Consider the following 19,542-nt stretch of genomic DNA (forward strand, 5'->3'; position numbering starts at 1 on the left):
AGTTCATAAATGTTGTTGTGCCGTGTACCTTTACCAATGACCTTCTCTTGAAGATCTAGAATCTGTGCACCATTCTTATCGAATTGAGCTTTGAGGTCCTGATCCATGATCACAGAAATGGACAAGTTCCTCTTGATATCTGGCACATAAAGAACATCAGAGAACTGTTTTACAACTCCATCTAGCTTGAGAGCAATCATACCTTTTCCTTTTGCTAGACATTTTGCATCATTGTTGACTGCTACCAGGATGTCATTCCCTACCGGTTGTAGAGAGGTATACCAATCCTTTTGACTGGTCATGTGGCATGATGAACCACTGTCAATGATCCACTATTCATCCACAGGTACATGAACTTCCTCCATGCAAATCTCCTCAATTGTGACAAACAGCTCTACTCGTACTGCCTGCGCGCTGTTGCTGGACTCTTTCTTTACTCCATTCTTCTCATCTGCAATCTTCTTTTGGCACTCATTCTACTTGTGCCTTGCCTTGTTGCAATGGAAGCACTTGATCTTCTTCTTTCTCTTTTTATCATCAGAAGAAGATGGGTTACCAGAGTCCTTACCCTTACCTTTCTTTGATCCGATCCAAAAAGCCGAATCTTCTCCAGTCCTCATCTTTTGACGCATCTCCTCCTCCAGAAGCATCGCACTGAAATCCTCAACGTTGAGGGGTAGATTTCTATTTTGCATATTCAGTGCCATAACAAGACCGTCATACTTTGGTGGGAGAATCTATATGCACCTTCATGCTAGATTCTCGCTGGTGATGGTGATGCCAATCGTAGTCATCTGATCACGCAGATTCTTCACCCTGGTGATGAACTTCTCTGCCGCTTCAGACTCAGACAACTTCTCTTTCATGAGTTGAGTCTTGAGATTCTGAATCCGCATCTGATTCGTGGTCTCGTACTGATTTTTCAAGATCGTCCATGCCTCCTCCGCTGTGGTGACATGTTGAATTAATGCCATGATGGAATCACTAACACTGCAGACAATAGAACACAGTGCATCTGCATTTCTTCTTGTCCATGCGAGAATCTCATCCGTAGTTGGTACTATCTGTTGTCCTACATTGGCTTGATTCAGTCTCACAACCAGCCTCATGTCCACCCTAGTAGCAGTGTCCCAAAGCTCATATGCACTTACGATGGTCTTCATCTTGAACTTCCAGAGTGGATAGTTAGAGCCATCCAACTTTCCACTTTTGCCGAACGGTGGGATTCGCAGTCTTGTGGGCTAGGCCATCTCTCACAATCTGCTCGCAAACAGAAAACACACTACCAAATCTTCTTGCTAGAGTCTAGGCTCTGATACCATGTAAGAAAATAATACAACGTCTATGCTCAACAGATAATAGGATCTCGTACACAAGAGAGAAAACGAGGTAGTATGGAGAATCAAAAATTTGATTACTGTAGAACTAATACAATGGATGGCGTTGCCTCCCAACTGTGCGCTCCTGTGAAAGAAGCTTCGATGGCATGTTGGAAATAGTGGAAGACAGAGGTTGGATGCTAAGGAATCAGGGTTGCTATAGCCAGTGATGAAATGGGCTTCACGGGCTTGCTCTTATATAGCCACCACCAGTCGTAGTCCATTAGGCTCAATTGGGTGATCGACCCAGTCCGCCCAAAATGGTTAACTAGGGGTGGGTCTCGAAATAGGCCACCAACCATATGATAGAATCGGTGCACAAAACAAAGCAACTAACCTACGGTCACCATTTGGCCCAAAGCCATCCGAGATCATCTGAGGCTCCAAACGGGCCCTGCAACCCAAGAGTGGGCTACCTCGAGAAATGCTCCATCTACCCTCAGTGCAGTCAGTCAATGGATGCCTTCCCACACTTGCATGTAGCCTAGTTGGTGGTGTGCCAACTCTATTTGAAGCCGTCCAGCCATCAGGCCACACATGGCCCCCATCTGGTGTCCAAAATAGGACCTACCGGATACCGAGCTACTCAAATGCCTTCTCCTCATATGGGGGGCTTACAAGTAGAGTTAGTTGGTCTCACGTAGTTACACGAGATTGGAGCATTCATATCTAACACATACTCCATTCATATAAGCTTCTCTTTTGACTATAACATGGTAGTGAAAAATAAACTTGGGCACAGGTTTTACAAGTGATGTTGGAGAGGCATACTATGAGCTCCTTGAAGAGGATGTGATTGATGAGACCCCTCCAGTGGAAGGTATACCTTTCCTATCTATTTTAATATACAACTAGAAGTAATATAAATATTTGTGGGCAATCTCTTAGAAATATGAAAATTGTACCAAGGAAACATGTGGTGAAAAGGACATCAAAGTTTATGTACATAACGGAGCACATGTATAATGATGTTCCTATTTTCAGAGAGAACCAGTGCATGGCTGTAATTGTAGATTAAATTGCAATTGGAAGAGACTTTTTTGCAAGGTAAAAGGGTCCCATGTTTGTAGGCATACATGAATACATGGTGAAAGCAAGACCAAAGGGAAGGGATTTTAAAGAAAGGGGAAGGCTATCTCATGAGCAACTTACTTTATCTTCTTGGACCTTCCCTTTGGTGGGGAGCTTACTACACTGCCTCCACATCCACATTAGGACATGTTGACTGAGGATCATGTCCGTTATGGTTTGTGGAGTCTTTGTGCTCTCCAAGTGGGCTTTGTCTTGAGTTGGGCTATGATATAGCTCCCATACTCAAGGCTTGCCTATCCACTGGATGCTTATGTCTCTCCATGGATATGGATGAGACTATGGTTGTTTCACATGTCCAAGCCATCATTAGCAAGTGGAGGCAACTTAAGCCTGATGGTGGGGGGTTGGTTAGGATGATGATGAAGTGCACAAGACTGCTGGCAATAATTCGTTTGATGACTAGTGAGCACCTTTTTTTTGTTATGTGCCAACATGTGAACTATTTCAGATGTTATTGATCTTCTATTTTACTTTTATTTTCCACAAGAAATTGAATGTGGTTATTTTTCGCATAATGCATGTTTCGGGTCTAGAAAAGATAATGGAAGAATCTCAATTTTTGAACGCTTTAGTTGAGTGTGTCGTGTGTCCATTAGGGTTTGAATGCATTGTGTTTTTTGTTTGTGGTAAAGTGTATCGCCACTGTATGCAGAAGATATGGCAAGGAGAATGATAGATGATCCATGTTATCCCCCAAAAGGCACTCTATGAGACACAACGTGTACATCGATGATGAGTGCAGTGAGGTGTGAGTCTACTTGTTTAGACAAGCAATGCATGGCAAGCCATTCTCTTGAGGACTTGGATAAACTCTGACCATCCATCATTGTGGGGATTTTTCTGTCTTTAGCTACATATGTTAGAAGGGGCAAATAACATTTAATTCCCATGCCAGCTAGAGAGAATTGAAGTTAATATGAAATGTCATTCTTGCTCTATGAATTGCAATTTTGGGGCTCAATTAAAAAGTAGACATCACATCTTCTACTTTGGGAATAGATATGAGGTTTTTGGTCCTATGACTTCTAAACTCACTTGTCAAAGTTCATATGTGTTTTTCTATATATCCATGGGTCGGTTTGGTTGTTGAATGCTGTGAATAATGTAAGCATTCAATTACAAAGCTAAAACTAAATAATGTTTGTATTGAATGGGAAAAGGGGATGGGGAATGGAGATGGAAAAGGGGAGTTCTCCTAGCATTCGGAAAGAAAGGCAACCAGTACGACATGTGTTGAATAGACTTCCACAAGAGTATTGTACCACATAGATTCTATATAGCTAATTAGCAATCGTTTATGTTTCACAGGGATAGAATGCATTCTTTAGTCACTCAAATGAATATCAATTGGTCTTATCTAAAACATCAAATCTTTGCTTGGAAATATTGAGATCCTTCAATCAATGGAACATCATCACAGAATGGAGTTTAGATAGGTGTAGAATGACATGGAATATCATACAACATGTGTTGAATGGAGTTTAACTTCTCCACAACACTCTTGTATCACATAGATTCTATTCAGCTAATGAGCAATCATACACTTCCACGGGGAAGGAATGCATTCTATCAGTGACTCAAGCGAAAATCATAAGGTCTTGTCTAAAGTTTCGAATCTCTACATGGAAACTCAAAATTCAAACATTTTTTGCAATTTTTCGCTCGGATTTTGCTTCGCTCAAAAAATGGGGAAACTCTTGCAATATGGCTCAAGAGATATGGACATGTCAATTTTAAAATCTTATATATCTCAGAAATTTGAATATGGCAATTGGAATTCCTAAGCTACAATTTGTTGGAAAAGTTTGCTAAGCATGTTTCTTCAGTAAACAAAAGCCAACCAATTTTGGTAGAAGCACATCTCGAGCAAGAGGCATTCTTTAGTTAATACATACAGATGTATGGGATTATGTCCAAACTTGGAGCATCAATGGTTCACTTTACTACTTGAATTTCATCAATGACTATAGCAGATATTGTTGGGTCTAATTTCTGAAAGAGAAATATGAAGTCTTTTCCATATTTTAAGAATTCAAAGCCATAACCAAATAGGCAGAAAGATCAAAGTCATGAGATCAGACAAAGAAGGTGAATACATGTCTTCAGCATTCATGAGCTTTTGTAGAAGTAATGGCATTAAAAACCAATTCACATGTATAGATACTCCTCAGCAGAATGCAAGAGTTGAAAGGAAGAACGATACTTTAGCATGCAGTGCTAGAGCAATGCTTAGTGAGAAGCATCTTCCAAATTAGTATTGTGCAAAAGCAATTACCACTACAAACTACTTGCTTAATTGGCTTTCGACCAAAACCAATTTAGGGTATGGCACCTTATGAAAGCATTCATTAGACACAAGCCATGCATTGGGCATCTCTGCATATTTGGTTGCATAGCATATGCCCACATACATGATGATCATCACATAAAACTGATGAGAAGTCACACAAATGCATAGTGGTTATTAAAATAGTTAAAATGTCTATCCAAATACGGATAAAATATATATGATAAAAAAAGGTATAGGAAAAAAGGCGGTAACTATTGGGATTAGCGGTAACCACACTATCCACACAGGGTGTGAAGAAGAAAGATAAGAAAAACAAATAGCAGATATATTTGAAGAAATATGTTCTAAAAGTGAATAAAATTGAAATGATTGTCTTATTATGTGTATTCATCTATTGGGTGTCTTCGATTATCTCTTGTGTGAGTTTTCAAGTTACAATGAGAGACATAATTCTCTATTGAATATATGTTCAAAATACTTCCAATTGAGGTGAGAGATCCACACTAAAACATTAACTCTTCACCTTGCAACCCGTTCAACTTAAACTAGATGCAGAGTACTCAACCCCGTTAACTTTGGCAATCCTGCGGGTTCAAAACTCAATCAAGTTCAGTGATTGGAGGACTGGATGAATCCTAACCTTGCTCTATCACAATAGTGGAAGGGAATGTTATGCGATCTCATGAGCATCAGCACTCACACCTATGAAGATCGAGGTTGATGTTGCGATTCAACTAATTTCTTATGGAACACATGAAGAAAGACACAAATACAATCCAGAAGGCAACAACAAAGAACAAGAAGCTTATATGACTTGTCACCCACAAGGGAATGGGCAAGTGGAGACAACAAACAAGCTTCTGATGCATATCTTGTACAAATTTGTCAAGACGGACAACTACCAGATGGAATTACAAGCAGTATTTGATGGAGATTTGTCAAGATGAAGTAATAATGGTGGCTGCAAACAAGAAGAAAGTTTATCCAAAATTCAAAAATCTATAAAGAAGCGAGTTCCAATATTTTCGATAATCAACAAAATAGGTATGGTTTCAGAACTGTTTAGAAAACCTAATAAGTGAGAAACAAATGTGGGCATGGCACATCACATACAAGATAATGAATGTTGGAGAAAAGAAATGATGAAGATTCCATGTCACAAAAAACACATCTACAAGTTCGACTCCAAAGTGAGTGAACACAACAGTAAAAAAATCACCAATGGTGAAATTGACCCTGAAATCCCACTAAGGGGGACCAATTTGAAATGTAAGTTTTTCGAATTTTGGGGAAAAGAGAAGGAAGATCTAGAGAGTCATGTGGCTCAATTCAAGATGGCAAGCAAGTGGCTTCAACACTTTGTTCGGAGACCCAAAAAATCTCCAACAGTTCATTGGAACACTTGTAGGAAAAGCAATGAGGTGGTTCACCCTATATAGAGTGGCAAACTTTATAACATACGATGAACTCAAGATGTCATTTCTGGAAAGATTCAGAAAGGAAAGACTCCAAGTGATGTCCAAAAAAAGTTGAGGTAATTGAAACAGAAAAAGCTATTAGTGGAGAATTATGCTCAGCAATTTCTCAATTTGAATGCAAGACTCATTCCCATGGAAATGCCAACACCAGAAACAATGGCAAAATATTTCTGTAATGGACTTCAATAAAAAATCAGGAGCACTGTCATCGGGATGGCAATTCTGATGGGTCGTAATGGATTCAACACTCTCATATAGTTTGCCATTTAGGACTTTACTATCACCACAATTACTAATAAAACTATTGTTTTGACTAATGTGTTATCAAATCTTGAAGATCAAGAGAATCATGGAACTCAAGATAATTTGTTGATTGAGGATCGAAGGGCTACATAAATACTAACCAGGGATTTCACAGTACTAAATTAGTTGAATCTCATATTAAATCTTACACTGAGGGTTTTGAAAAAACCACTCTACAATCTAAAGCAAGTCAGACTTTGGATACTTTGATTGATACAATAACTAAACAAATTAATGAACCTATGAATATTCATGACTGACAGACATAGTGTTGGACGAATTGATGTAATGGGGGTTGTACCAAGGTGTACAAGGTTAGTGTGAGTTTGTGTGTCATCACATGGTGGTTAGTGTGACCAAGTTAGGTGGTAGAAGGTTCTATTAAGTTTGATTAAGAGATTCATGGGCCTGATTGAGAGATCAATGGAGTACATGCATTGCATAAGTTGCCCTTATAGGGGCTCTTTACTCATGAATAAACATCACTTTCACTTCATTTTTTATTCACTCCATGCTTCCTTTGTTGTTCCATCATGTGGTATCAGAGCTTCTTCACCCTCCTTGAGCCTTATTTTTGCTACCATGTCATCATCTTCTTCCCAAACCCTTCAATTCTTCTTGGATGTTTGTTTGACAACCATGATATAGCACCTTCACCAAGGAAAAATTCATATTCTTGTGTCGATCTCCTAGTCTCATGATCTCCAACATAGTCACTATCACAATATCCATGCAACCATGGATGACTTCCTCTATATTCTATCCCAAATTGTCTTGTACCTCCAATGTATCTCAAGACTCTTTTGGCTACATTCCAGTGAGACTATTTTGGATTTTCCATAAACTATGCTAGTGAGCTTACTGCATAACAAACATTTGGCCGTGTGATAGTTAGATATATAAGAGATTCGGTGAGCTACCTATAGTACCTATCATTGACTATAGGCTTTTCTGAATCTTTAGTAAGTTTCAAACTCTGTACCATGGGAGTGGTTGCAATCTTGCAATTTGCCATGTGAAACTTCTTCAAGAGATTGTCAACATACTTGAGCTGACTCATGAATGTGCTATTTGAATCTCTCCAGAACTCAATTCCAAGACAATAGTGCATAGGTCCAAGATCTTTCATGTCGAACTCTACAGATAAGTCTTGTTTTATTTTTCTGATGAAGCTATCCTTGCTTCCTATCACAATCAAATTATCTACATACAAAAGTGCAATAATAATGTCTTCTCCTTGAACTTTATAGGAGAGAGTATGATCTGCATTGGATTTCATGTACCCTAGATCATTAAAATACTTGTCAATTCTACTGTACTAAATTTTGGTTGCTTGCTTTAATCCGTAGAGACTCTTTTGGAGATGGCAAACCTTATTCTCCTTTCCTGGTTCAACATAACCTACTGGTTGTTGCATGTAGACTTCCTCGTCTAGGTAACCATTGAGAAATGCATTCTTGACATCGAGTTGATTCACATTCCATCTGCTGAGTGTTGCTAGAGATATCAAGAACCGTATGGAATCCATCTTTGCACTGGAACATAAATCTCATCATAGTCTTGATCATATTGTTGTGCAAATCCTTTTGCAACTAGTCTGGCTTTGTATCTTTGAATACTTCCATCTGGATTGTACTTCACTTTGTATACCCATTTGTTTGCTATGGCCTTCTTTCCTGGTCGGAAGGTTGCATAATTCCCAAGTATTATTCTTATACAAAGCATCCATTTCTTCATTCATAACAGTTTGCCATTCTGGCTTGTCTACTGCATCTTTGAAGTACATTGGCTCTTCTCTAGCCATGATGGTAGTCATAAGAGCATAGTTGGTGGTTTCAGCCTAAATTGCTTTACCTTTTTTAGCATATGTCAATTTGGCTAGAGGCCTGCTTTCCCTAGTAGACCGTCTGAGCTGCTGTGGCTCTGCTTGGGGTGTTTCTGGCAATTCTTGCTCTTCTTCATCAACCTTTTCTATAGATGACTGTGAAGTTGATGCTTCCATCTCCTGTGTATTTGAGGATTTCCATTCTGATTCCTCATCAAAGATTACATCTCTAGAGATAATGACCTTGTGGTTAATGGGATCATATAACTTGTATGCTTTGCTTTCTTCACTGTAGCCAACCATGATGCATTTGCATGACTTCGCATACAATTTCCTGCGATGATAACCATGAATGTGGGCATATGCTATGCAACCAAATATAAGGAGATGCCTAATGTGTGGCTTGTGTTGTTAGAATCCAAGAGCATGTGCCTAGCGTGCCCCCCTGCCAAGACCGCTAGCACCTCACGGAAGTGCACAACCTTCATGGCCACTACGGAGGCTCTGGCATGTGTGTATGGCAGGTCCCCACCCCTGCCATAAGGCACCCTTGCCTAGCCAGCCCTCCAACCTCCACAAAAGGCAAGCTTGGGGGAATTGAAGATAGGAGGGGCAACTTGGACTATTTATGTCCCTTCATCTTCCACACACCTTTGTATGTGGGATAATTCAACCCTTTCTCCTTCTTCTTATCCCCTTTGTCCATGAGAGATTTGCACCTCCAACACCCCCCTCCAATCGATCATGGAGAGAGGTGGCCGGGGATCAGACCCGGGCTCTGATACCATGTTAGAATCCAAGAGCATGTGCCTAGCGTGCCCCCCTGCCAAGACCGCTAGCACCTCACGGAAGTGCACAACCTTCATGGCCACTACGGAGGCTCTGGCATGTGTGTATGGCAGGTCCCCACCCCTGCCATAAGGCACCCTTGCCTAGCCAGCCCTCCAACCTCCACAAAAGGCAAGCTTGGGGGAATTGAAGATAGGAGGGGCAACTTGGACTATTTATGTCCCTTCATCTTCCACACACCTTTGTATGTGGGATAATTCAACCCTTTCTCCTTCTTCTTATCCCCTTTGTCCATGAGAGATTTGCACCTCCAACATGTGTCGAGTGAATGCTTCATAAGGAGTCATACCCTGTACATATCGGTTCAGTAGGAAGCTAATTAAGCAAATAGTTTGCAATGGCTATTGCTTCTACCCAATACTGATTCAAAAGATGCTTCTCACTAAGCATTACTCTAGCACTTTCTGCTAAAGTCCCATTCTTCCTTTCAGCTCTTGCATTCTATTGAGGAGTATCAACACATGTGAATTGTCTTCGAATGCCATGACTTCTGATAAATTTCATGAATGTTGAAGACATGTATTCACCTCCTCTATCTAATCTCATGACTTTGATCTTTTTGTCTATCTGGTTTTCTACCATGGCTTTGAATTCTTGAAATTTGGAAAACACTTCATATTTCTCTTTTAGAAAGTAGACCCAACAATATCTGTTGAAGTCATCGATGAAAGTCAAGTAGTAAAGTGAGCCATTGATGCTGCGGGACTGTGCATAACCCCATACATCTGCATGTAACAAATCAAGAATACCTCGTGCATGAGAGGTACTTCTGCCAAAATTGGTTCGCTTTTGTTTGCGGAAGCAGCATGCTTCACATACTTTTCCAAGAAACTGTAGCTTAGGAATCCCAATTGCCATATTCTGATTCCTAAGATCTAACAAGTACTTGAAATTGACATGACCATATCTCTTGTGCCATTTTGTTGATAATGGCATCTATTGCGATTGAGCTTACATGGCATGCTTTTCTAGAACTGTAGCTAGCATTCTGTATAAGCGTCCTTCCTTGACACATTTTGCTATTAGTTGACATCTTTTGGATTTATCTCTAATAGTGCAATCATCTCCATGGAAGATGACTCAGTAGTTGTGTTCCATCATTTGACCTACTGACAAAAGGTTCTTGTTGAGTTTCGAAACATAGAGCAAATCTTTCACCAATCCTTTTGTACCAATGAAATTGTTCATAGGGATAACAACTATCCCTTGAACTAGATTTTGTGTATTATCTACTGTATAGATGACATTTTTCTGATCTTCTAATGGTTTCATCTCTGTAAACCATTCCTGATCATTTGTCATGTGAGATGATGCACCGCTGTCGATATACCAAGGATCTTGTTCTGCTTGGTCGACTTAGTAGCTGAAATCCTCTTTTGTATTGAAATTAGTGTCTAGGTACACTTGTCTAGGTACACTGTATTAGTTTGGTGCATTTCCTCGTTCGCAAGAAACATATTCCCATGTTCATTTGCAAAATGATTGTGGCTAGAATGTCCACCACGATGATTTCCTTTGCTGCAGAAATTCCCTCGATTACTATTGGATTGACCGCCCTGGTCATACTGCTTCTTGCGGCAATCTCTTTCATAGTGTCCAAACTTATGACATTAGTTGCACTAGATGTTTGACACGGTGGATGCATTCCCTCGTCCTTGGAATCTTTCTCGATTGGAATGATTCACTCTTTGTTGATTCTAATGTTGCTGAGGATGATGCTGATGTTGATGCTAACTTTGCTGATGATGACCTTGTTGCTGCCATTGATGATTACTACTTTGTTGGAATGATCTGCTGCCTCTGCCTTTGCTTCTGTCTAAAGCTATAAATGCCTGATCATTAGAATGACCTTTGCATGCTTGAATGGCTTATGTCTTGAGTTCTTCGCCAAGTAGGACTAACAAAGGTTCTTCCAGTGTTGGAATTTGCCATTGGATGGCAATACTCTACAGTAGATTCTCGTATCCCTCTCCTAGTCCATTCAGGATGACTTGAACCATTTCTGTTGGATCCATAGTCTCTCTTGCTACTGTGAGTTGATTGTTATAGTCTTTTATCTAGAGTACATAAGCATGACCAATTTCACTACTATTGCAAAAACTCTGGTTGATTTGGTTTCTCAGTGTGAGAATCTTGGAAGTGTTCTTGGACTCGTAGAAAGCTGTGAACATATCCCATGCTTTCGATGTCTTGACTATGTCGAGTTGTCCTAGAATGACATCTTGCACATTCTGCTTGATTAGATGATATGCGTACTTATCTTTCTTATCCCATTCTGCCTGAGCTCGGGCAATGGCAGGATCTACTATGGGTGCGAAATGTATTTGTGTAGCTATAGATCCCACTGGTGGTGCTCTGACAATAGGTGGAGTAGAGCTACTGCTAGTTGGATCATCCAATGGTCTAGGTGTAGATCCAGCAACATACTCCCATTTGTCTTGAAGTACAAGAATGGTCTCCATTCGGTGTTTCCATGTGCTGTAATTGGATTTTTCTAGCTTAGCAGATGCCTCCAGATTGAGGTTGCTAGTGCAAGAAATGTACTCAAAGTGTCGTGAAAATTACTGTATGAATCAACTGCAAAACACTAACTATGGCAAGTGAAATCTGGACTATCGGTGAAGGTAGAACTACAATATATATTCTATTCTGAATTACAAGGCTTGTGGCAAATGATGCCGGGAATAGCCAAGAGGCTTTACAAGGCTAAAATGATGTGCACAGTGTCGTGAAAATAGGTGAATAGGCTTTACAATGATGGCATGTGTGTGTCAAATCCAATCATGTGCTATCTACCCACTGAACAATCAGCAATGTCTCTGAACACTCTAAAGTCTGCTCACTAAACTAATGAACGTCAAGTTTCAGGTAATGTGATGATGTGAGAACTGTATGTGAGCGTATGGACTGATTCGAGTAGGTACTAGTCGAGAATTTTGGGCATGGCTTAGATTGGTAACTTGGGGAGATTCAAAGTGTCCCCTCTATGGTGATCAAGTCCACTCTGATCTAAATCTATACCAATCATTGATCGATGAAAGAACAATAAATAATTTCTTTTCTTTTCTTCTTTTTAAGTACTAGGTCAGATGCATCGATGTAGAGGCGGATGTGCGTGTAGGAATTGGATTTGTTTGCGAAGCTCAAATGTGTGTGATGTGACGAGCGTATAGAGCACAAAAAATCGAGCAACTTTCCTTTTTGGAACGCCCTCAAATTCTTCTTGGATCAAGAAATACGGAGGGGCAAAAGAAGTGTAAATGTGCTCAATGATGATGTGGCATTGTGCCTAGCAATAGGTGTGCCTATGGAGTACTATGCTGAGGTGGCAATGGTGTGCACATGCAAGGTCCACAATGCCCCTATAGAGTGATAACTGTGCCTGTAAGGGTCAGTGTGCCATGTGGCACTAATGAGATGGCAACAACTGAGTAACCTAACCAGGGGTTAACTTGACCCGAAGTGTGGATTAACCAACCCTATCATCTTTTTAGCTAGGGTTACTGAACCTAGGTTAAGTTGACCTTAATGACATGGCACAGGTGATGTGGCAAGTGTTAACGTGCTGCATGGAAATTGACTGGTCAATCTACTGATGTGGACAATGATGTGTCAATGATGACATTATTGCTGAGGTGGAAGCTGAGGTGGCTTGATGACATGGTAGGCTAATGATGTGTCTGTTGAGATATCGAGCTCCACTTGTGATATGCCAGGGTGACCATTGTGCATTTATGTCACTGACTTGTTAGCTGCAGATGCGGTTGGTACACCACCCATGAATAATAGCTGGATGATAGCTATCTTTATGTACTCTAGCTAGTGGCTTAGTTAGTATGCCACCTTAGTTAGCTGAGTTTGATTTGTGACCCACATATAGGGTTCACCTATTCTTTTGTACTTAGAGTTCTTTTGGCTTTCACAACTAAGAGGAGGAAAACTATTTTCAGCCTCCACCTTTGTATATATTCCCCCATTGTGTATGTGAGAAAACCGCAAGTGAGACTCCTTCCTTCTCTCCCACTCTCTTCACATGGTATTAGAGCTCGGTTCGTGGTAAGGAGCTCAAGAAAGCAAACCAAGTTCGCAGTGTCCTAGTAAGAGGATCAGTGTTGCTTTCCTTTTTTTTTGAGTTTGGGAGCAAATCTCGGCAGGTAACACAGCCGAAAAGTGCAAGAGCGCACAGTCTCAGATTGGGATGCCCTTCACGGTGTGGCAGAAGTTTTCCATAGGCACTCACGAAAGTGCACTGTTTTTGCTGTGTGACCACTGTTCTGCAGGTCAATGAAAAGTTATTATAGAAATTACATCGTATGCCTGTGCGTAGAGATATTGGGAGTGACAGAATCATTCTTATTACCTATTGATGCATAATCATCACTAGGAAGTGACTGTGTGGTCAAATACCACTCTCGTCAGTGTTGCAGATTTTGCCCTTGTGAGGCAGAAGTTGTGTTTTTTCGTAGGGACAGAATATTTTGCAGTGTTCTATAATGGCGTCTGATGCTCTTTCACAGATTGTCACTGAAAAGCTTGACAAGAACAACTTCCAAGCATGGAAGTTTAGAATGACGAATTTCCTTAAGGGAAAAGGCTATTGAGAGTTCATTACTGAAGCTGAACAAGAACCAGTTATTCCTAATGTTCCCAATCAATAGGAGTTGCAAGCATTTAAAGGCTAGCATGAGAGAGCCAAAAAAGTTATGTACTGGCTGTCTATCAGTATTTCAAATTCTATGATTGTGCATATTCAAGATGCAAGTACGCTGAAGGAGGCATGGGATACTTTGACAAAAATGTTTAGCACAAATACGCAAGCCAGGAAAATGCATCTCTAGTAGAAGTTGCATAATGTGTAGAGAGAAAATATGAGCATCAATGACTACCACATGAAGGTGAAGAAGATTGTAGATGCACTTGCTTCTATTGGGTCGCTAGTGGAAAATGATGATTTAGTTTCTGTGATCTTGAATGGTCTAGGAAAGGATTATGCACAATTCTGGACATCCATTGCCGTTCATGAGAATTTTCATGGTTTTGAGGAGTTGATTGCTCTTCTAATTTCTGAAGAGCAAAGAAATGGTGGTGCATCTTCTTCAGGAGGAACTTCAAAAGAAGCTGTCTTCTACTCAAATGCTGGAAGAGGTAGAGGCAGAGGTAGAGCAGGCCGATTTGGAGGCCGTGTAGAAATCAAAATATGCAGCAAATTCAAGAAAACCAGTCCTATGGAGGTGGACATGGCAACTTTAGAGGCAGGGGGAGCCAAAGAGGTCGTGGTGGGTGGCAGAGAGGCCAAAATGCAAACAGCAACGTTGGATGCTACTACTGTGATAAAATGGTCATGCGGCTAAAGACTGCTATAAAAAGTAGAATGGCATCATGACTAGAAAATTGCAACAAGGCAATTATGCATAATCTAGTAGACAGGGTGATGACATAAATGAGCATCTGTTTATGGTGTAGCACATGACCAATTCTGTGACAAGTGTAGAAGAAAGCAATGATGTGTGGTATGTTGACTCAGGTGCATCAAACCACATGACAGGTCATGCAAAGTGGATGCAAGATGCAAGGAAAATGGAAAGATCAGGATTTGTGGAGACTGGTGATGATACTGCACATCCTATTGTGCAGATTGGTGAAATTCCTTTGTCTATGTAGGATGGAAAGAAGAAATACCTGTCTAATGTATTTTATGTCCCAAATATCACCAAGAACCTAGTTTCTATTGGTCAAATGGTTGAGCAAGGCTTGCAGGTCAGATTTATCCTCATGGATGCTTTGTTGAGGATATGAAAAATAAAGGTCGCTTGATAGAAAAAGGAAAGAAGAAGGGTAGGATGTTTACGTTGGATGTGGACATGCCTGAATTGAGTGCAGTAATGTTTGCACATGGGACCGGCATAGTTGCAGATATTGATAACTAGCATAAATGCATTGGTCATGTTAATGTACAACGACTTAAATTAATGCAGGCCCAAACTATTGTTGCAGGATTGCCTAAGTTCAAGGTTGCAGAAATACATAAGATATGTGAAGCCTATCAATTTGGAAAACAGGCAAGGAAACCATTTCCTAGAGATATTCAAGAGAGTAAGAGGCCATTGGAATTAATCCACTTTGATGTGTGCACTACTAAAGCTACATCTATTGTAGGCTATCATTATTTTGTCACTTTTATTGATGACTATAGCAGAAAAGTTTGGGTGTATTTTATGAAAAAGAAAAGTGAAGTGTTTGGGCATTTCAAAGCTTCTAAAGCTATGGTTCAAAAAGAAATAGGCCTACAAATAAAATGCCTAAGGTCAGATGGAGGGGGAGAGTACCTCTCAAATGAGTTTGCAAGTTTCCTGCAGGAGCATGGCATAAGGTAGCAATATTCATGCAGTCATACCCCACAGCAAAATGGACTTGCAGAAAGGAAAAATAGGCATATTGGAGAGGTATCTCGTGCCATGCTCAACGAAAAAGGCCTGCTAGATTATTATTGGGCCGAAGCAATTGCTACAGCAGTCTACATAATGAACAGGACTCCCACTGCAGCAATACATGGCATGACACCAGAGGAGAGGTATACTAGTAGGAAACCAGATATTTCTCATTTGAAAGTTTTTGGTTTATGTTCATGTGCTTGATGAGTTGAGATCCAAGTTGGATCCAAAAGCTAAGAAGTGCATCTTTATTGGTTATTCTCTGCAGCAGAAAGGGTATAGATGCCATAACCCTTCTACCCATAAGTTTACAATGAGCAGAGATGTTTCTTTTGATGAGATGAGCAGCTGGTATAAACCAATAAATGTGATTAATGATGTAGATGCACAAAATGGTAATGTGGCACAGAATTCACAGGAGCAATCACAAAATATTAGTGGATCTGTAGTGTCCTCTAGTAGTGGTTCACATACTTCACCATGGACATGCAGAATGAGATTAGGAGGATCTCCTCAAAGCAATGCAGATAGTGGTATGCAAGCATCACAAAAAGGAAAAGAGAAAGTAGATTAGCCCATGGTTGATGTGAATGCAGATCACTCTTATGTGGATGGTGAATTCAGTGGCTCAGAACAGAGCCTTGATGATGAGTTGGGTATTCCTTCTATTATTACACTTGGAGTAAGGAAGACAAGGGATGTTTTGAGAGCACCTGGTAGTGACCCTATTTTGCGCAGGTCTACCAGAGTTAGGTATCTTGTGAACAGGCTGAAATATGATGGATTTACAGCCATTCACTATGCCTATATGGTCAAAGTGATACATGAACCAGAACTCACTTCTTTTGAGCAAGCCATGGGAAAAGAAAAATGGGAGAAAGCCATGGATGAAGAAATGGATGCCTTGGAAGCAAATGCTACATTGGAATTGGTGCCTTTTCCTAAAGAGAAGAATGAAATTGGCTGCAAGTGGGTTTATAAGGTGAAGTACAATGCAGATGGTTCTATGAACAGATATAAGGCAAGATTAGTTGTCAAGGGGTATGCACAGACATATGGCATTGATTATGAAGAAACATTCAGTCTGGTTGCAAGGATGGCAACCATAAGAGTAGTCATTGCTATGGTTGCATCAAAGGGATGGTCTTTAGATTAGGTGGATGTAAAAAATGCTTTCGTGCATGGTGATTTGCAAGAAGAGGTCTATATGGAGCAGCCACCAAGTTATGTTCATGCTGTTCGTTGTTTGTAGGTTGAAGAAAGCCTTGTATGGCTTGAAGCAATCACCAAGAGCATGGTCTGACAAGATAGGACAATATCTTGTCACTATTGGCTTTCAAATTTCCAAGGCAGATTTCTCACTTTATGTGAGTAAAATAGAGAAAGGCATTATGCTGCTTGTCATTTATGTTGATGATTTGATCATCATAGGTAATAGTGATGAAGATATCCTTCATGTAAAAATGCTATTGAAGCAGAAATTTGAGATGAAGGATTTGGGATAGCTGTGTTACTTCTTGGGCATTGAGGTGATTAGATCCACAAGTGGGATATGGCTCTTGCAGAGTCAGTATGGATTGGACATGCTGTCCAAATATGGGATGATAGGTTGTAAGCCTATTTCAGTTCCTTTTGAGTAGAATGTGAAGCTGAGCATAGATGCACAGATCCTACTATGTATAGACGCATAGTAGGAAGTTTGATTTATATGACTACTACCAAGCCAAATTTGAGCTATGCTACTGGTTTGGTATGCTAGTTTATGTAGGCTCCAAGGAAACCCCATTTGGATTCAGCTAAACGCATACTGAGATATGTGAAGTCCACATTGTAATATGGACTATTTTATGAGACTGGGGTTCAGATACAGTTGCATGGATACACTAATGCTGATTGGGCTATTAGTATTTCCGATAGACGATCTACCAGTGGATATGTGTTCTCTTTTGTGAGTGCTGCAGTCACTTGGAGCAGCAAGAAACAACCTACAGTTTCCTTGTTAAAAGCATAGAGGCTGAGTACAGGGGTGTAGCATGTTGAGAGTTGTGGTGCCATGAGCACATAGATTAAAGGGCTAAGGTATGGTATAGGAAAGGATTAAAGTAGCCACCCTAGGATGTGGACAACAAGATGTGGAGATGTGGATTGAGGATATCCACAAGGAAAGATGTGGATGAGAGGATCCCACATGGTTTAACTATTCTAAAGGCTCTCTCTATATAAGAAGCCTATCATGTATTGTTGAGTACACACATTGCAAGAGATATAGATTTGCTATCTCCCTCTCATGTCTTATTTAGTGTGCTTTGAGCCTCCTTAGTTCTTCCATTGATCTTGTGTGCACTAGGCTTAGTGGCGATCATATATTGGATCTTTCTCATGGTATCGGAGCATAGGTTGCCCACAAGCCTAGGTGGTTTAGAGTGAGTGGCACACTCTTATCTTGATGTTAGGGAGAGTTTGTGAGATTTCTGAGATTACAGTGAGTTGAGAGTGTCCATAGTGCCTAACATTTCCTTCATAGAGTGAGAGAGAAAGAAATATCAGCGACTTCAAACACTCACTAGACTGAGCAACTCTCCAACTAAAGCCCTCACAGCTACAATGCCTTCAACGACCATGACGACTCCTTCAGCAACTCGGCTGGAACAACCTCACCCATGGGCAAGACATAGCAGCACACGGGCTGTCTATCAGGATACCAGCAACGCTTAGCAAAAGCTCCCTAAGTCCTCCATCAACGAAGCCTAAGCTCCATCAGCAATCTTCTGACTATGTGCGCCCTCTACACGACTTCATGTCTCCCACAAGCGACTGAGCATTGGCTCCGCTCTTGCAATGCCATCGACTCTGGCAGCAGGAAAAAATTCTCTACACATCTTCATCTGTAGACAGAGAAGGAAGAACAGCAGATAGAAGAGCCTCTCCTCTTGAGGTCTGGGACTAGTGATCAACTCGTGGAGCTTCTATTTGGGGAGGGGCAGGAGTGTCGTCTTCGTAAAGATGTAGACAGCCTCACAACCTCTCCAAAGGCCTTGACAAACCCAGGCACTACCTGCAACTCCTTGCAAAGCACTGCCTCCTACATGAGCTAATAGCCCACGACAGAGCAAAGCTCCCAGGCTAGAAACCGAGCCCTATGTGTCTCCAGTAGGATGATTGCAAACAACCACAGCTGCCTCGGCTGAGCAGCTCTATAGCATCCTCATCGTCGCCATGCTCGATGACCTCACAGGCTTCAAGGATCTCTACCCAAAAGACACGTGGTAGATTAGAACTAACCAGGGTTGGTTAGAAATACCCTTGGTTGAGTTTGTGGTCAGAGTAGGGTTAGTTTAACCTTGGTCATTAGTCAAGCCAACCCCCAGTCAGGTTAACCTAATATGCCATGGTTAGTTTTTGGTCAATTAACTATGGTTAAGTCTTTGTAAGGTTGGTTTAATTAGTTGCCACATGGCATAAGGCTCCTTGCCAAGCACAGTCCTGCAAGCTACATGTGAACAGTCTGTGCCACATCATCAAAGGCCATTTCTTGATGAAAACTTCGACAAGCTGTAACTTCCAATCCAAGGAGAATTTGGACACGCTCCAAAAAGAGAAAGTGATCATCTTTTTGAGCTCTACATGCCTATCAGATCAGAATCATTGTTAGCAATTAGACATTGCCATTGAAGCAAAACAAAGCTCATTGGTAAGACCTTTGCAACAAATGGAAAAGTGACACATAAATGCAAAAAGCAAGCCAAAAGCACAAGTGCATGAGATGACCATAGCACAAAGCATGGCATCCACACACAAAGCATTAAGGCACATGAAAGAACCAAGCATCATACATCAAGTGAAGAAGACAACGACATCATCATCAAGCCATGAGCCAGAAGGTGACATCAATGGA

This window comes from Dipteris shenzhenensis, chromosome 6 (assembly GCF_047967505.1).
Source record: "Dipteris shenzhenensis isolate YYH24624 ecotype China chromosome 6, Dip_SZ_1.0, whole genome shotgun sequence".
Lineage (NCBI taxonomy): Eukaryota > Viridiplantae > Streptophyta > Polypodiopsida > Gleicheniales > Dipteridaceae > Dipteris > Dipteris shenzhenensis.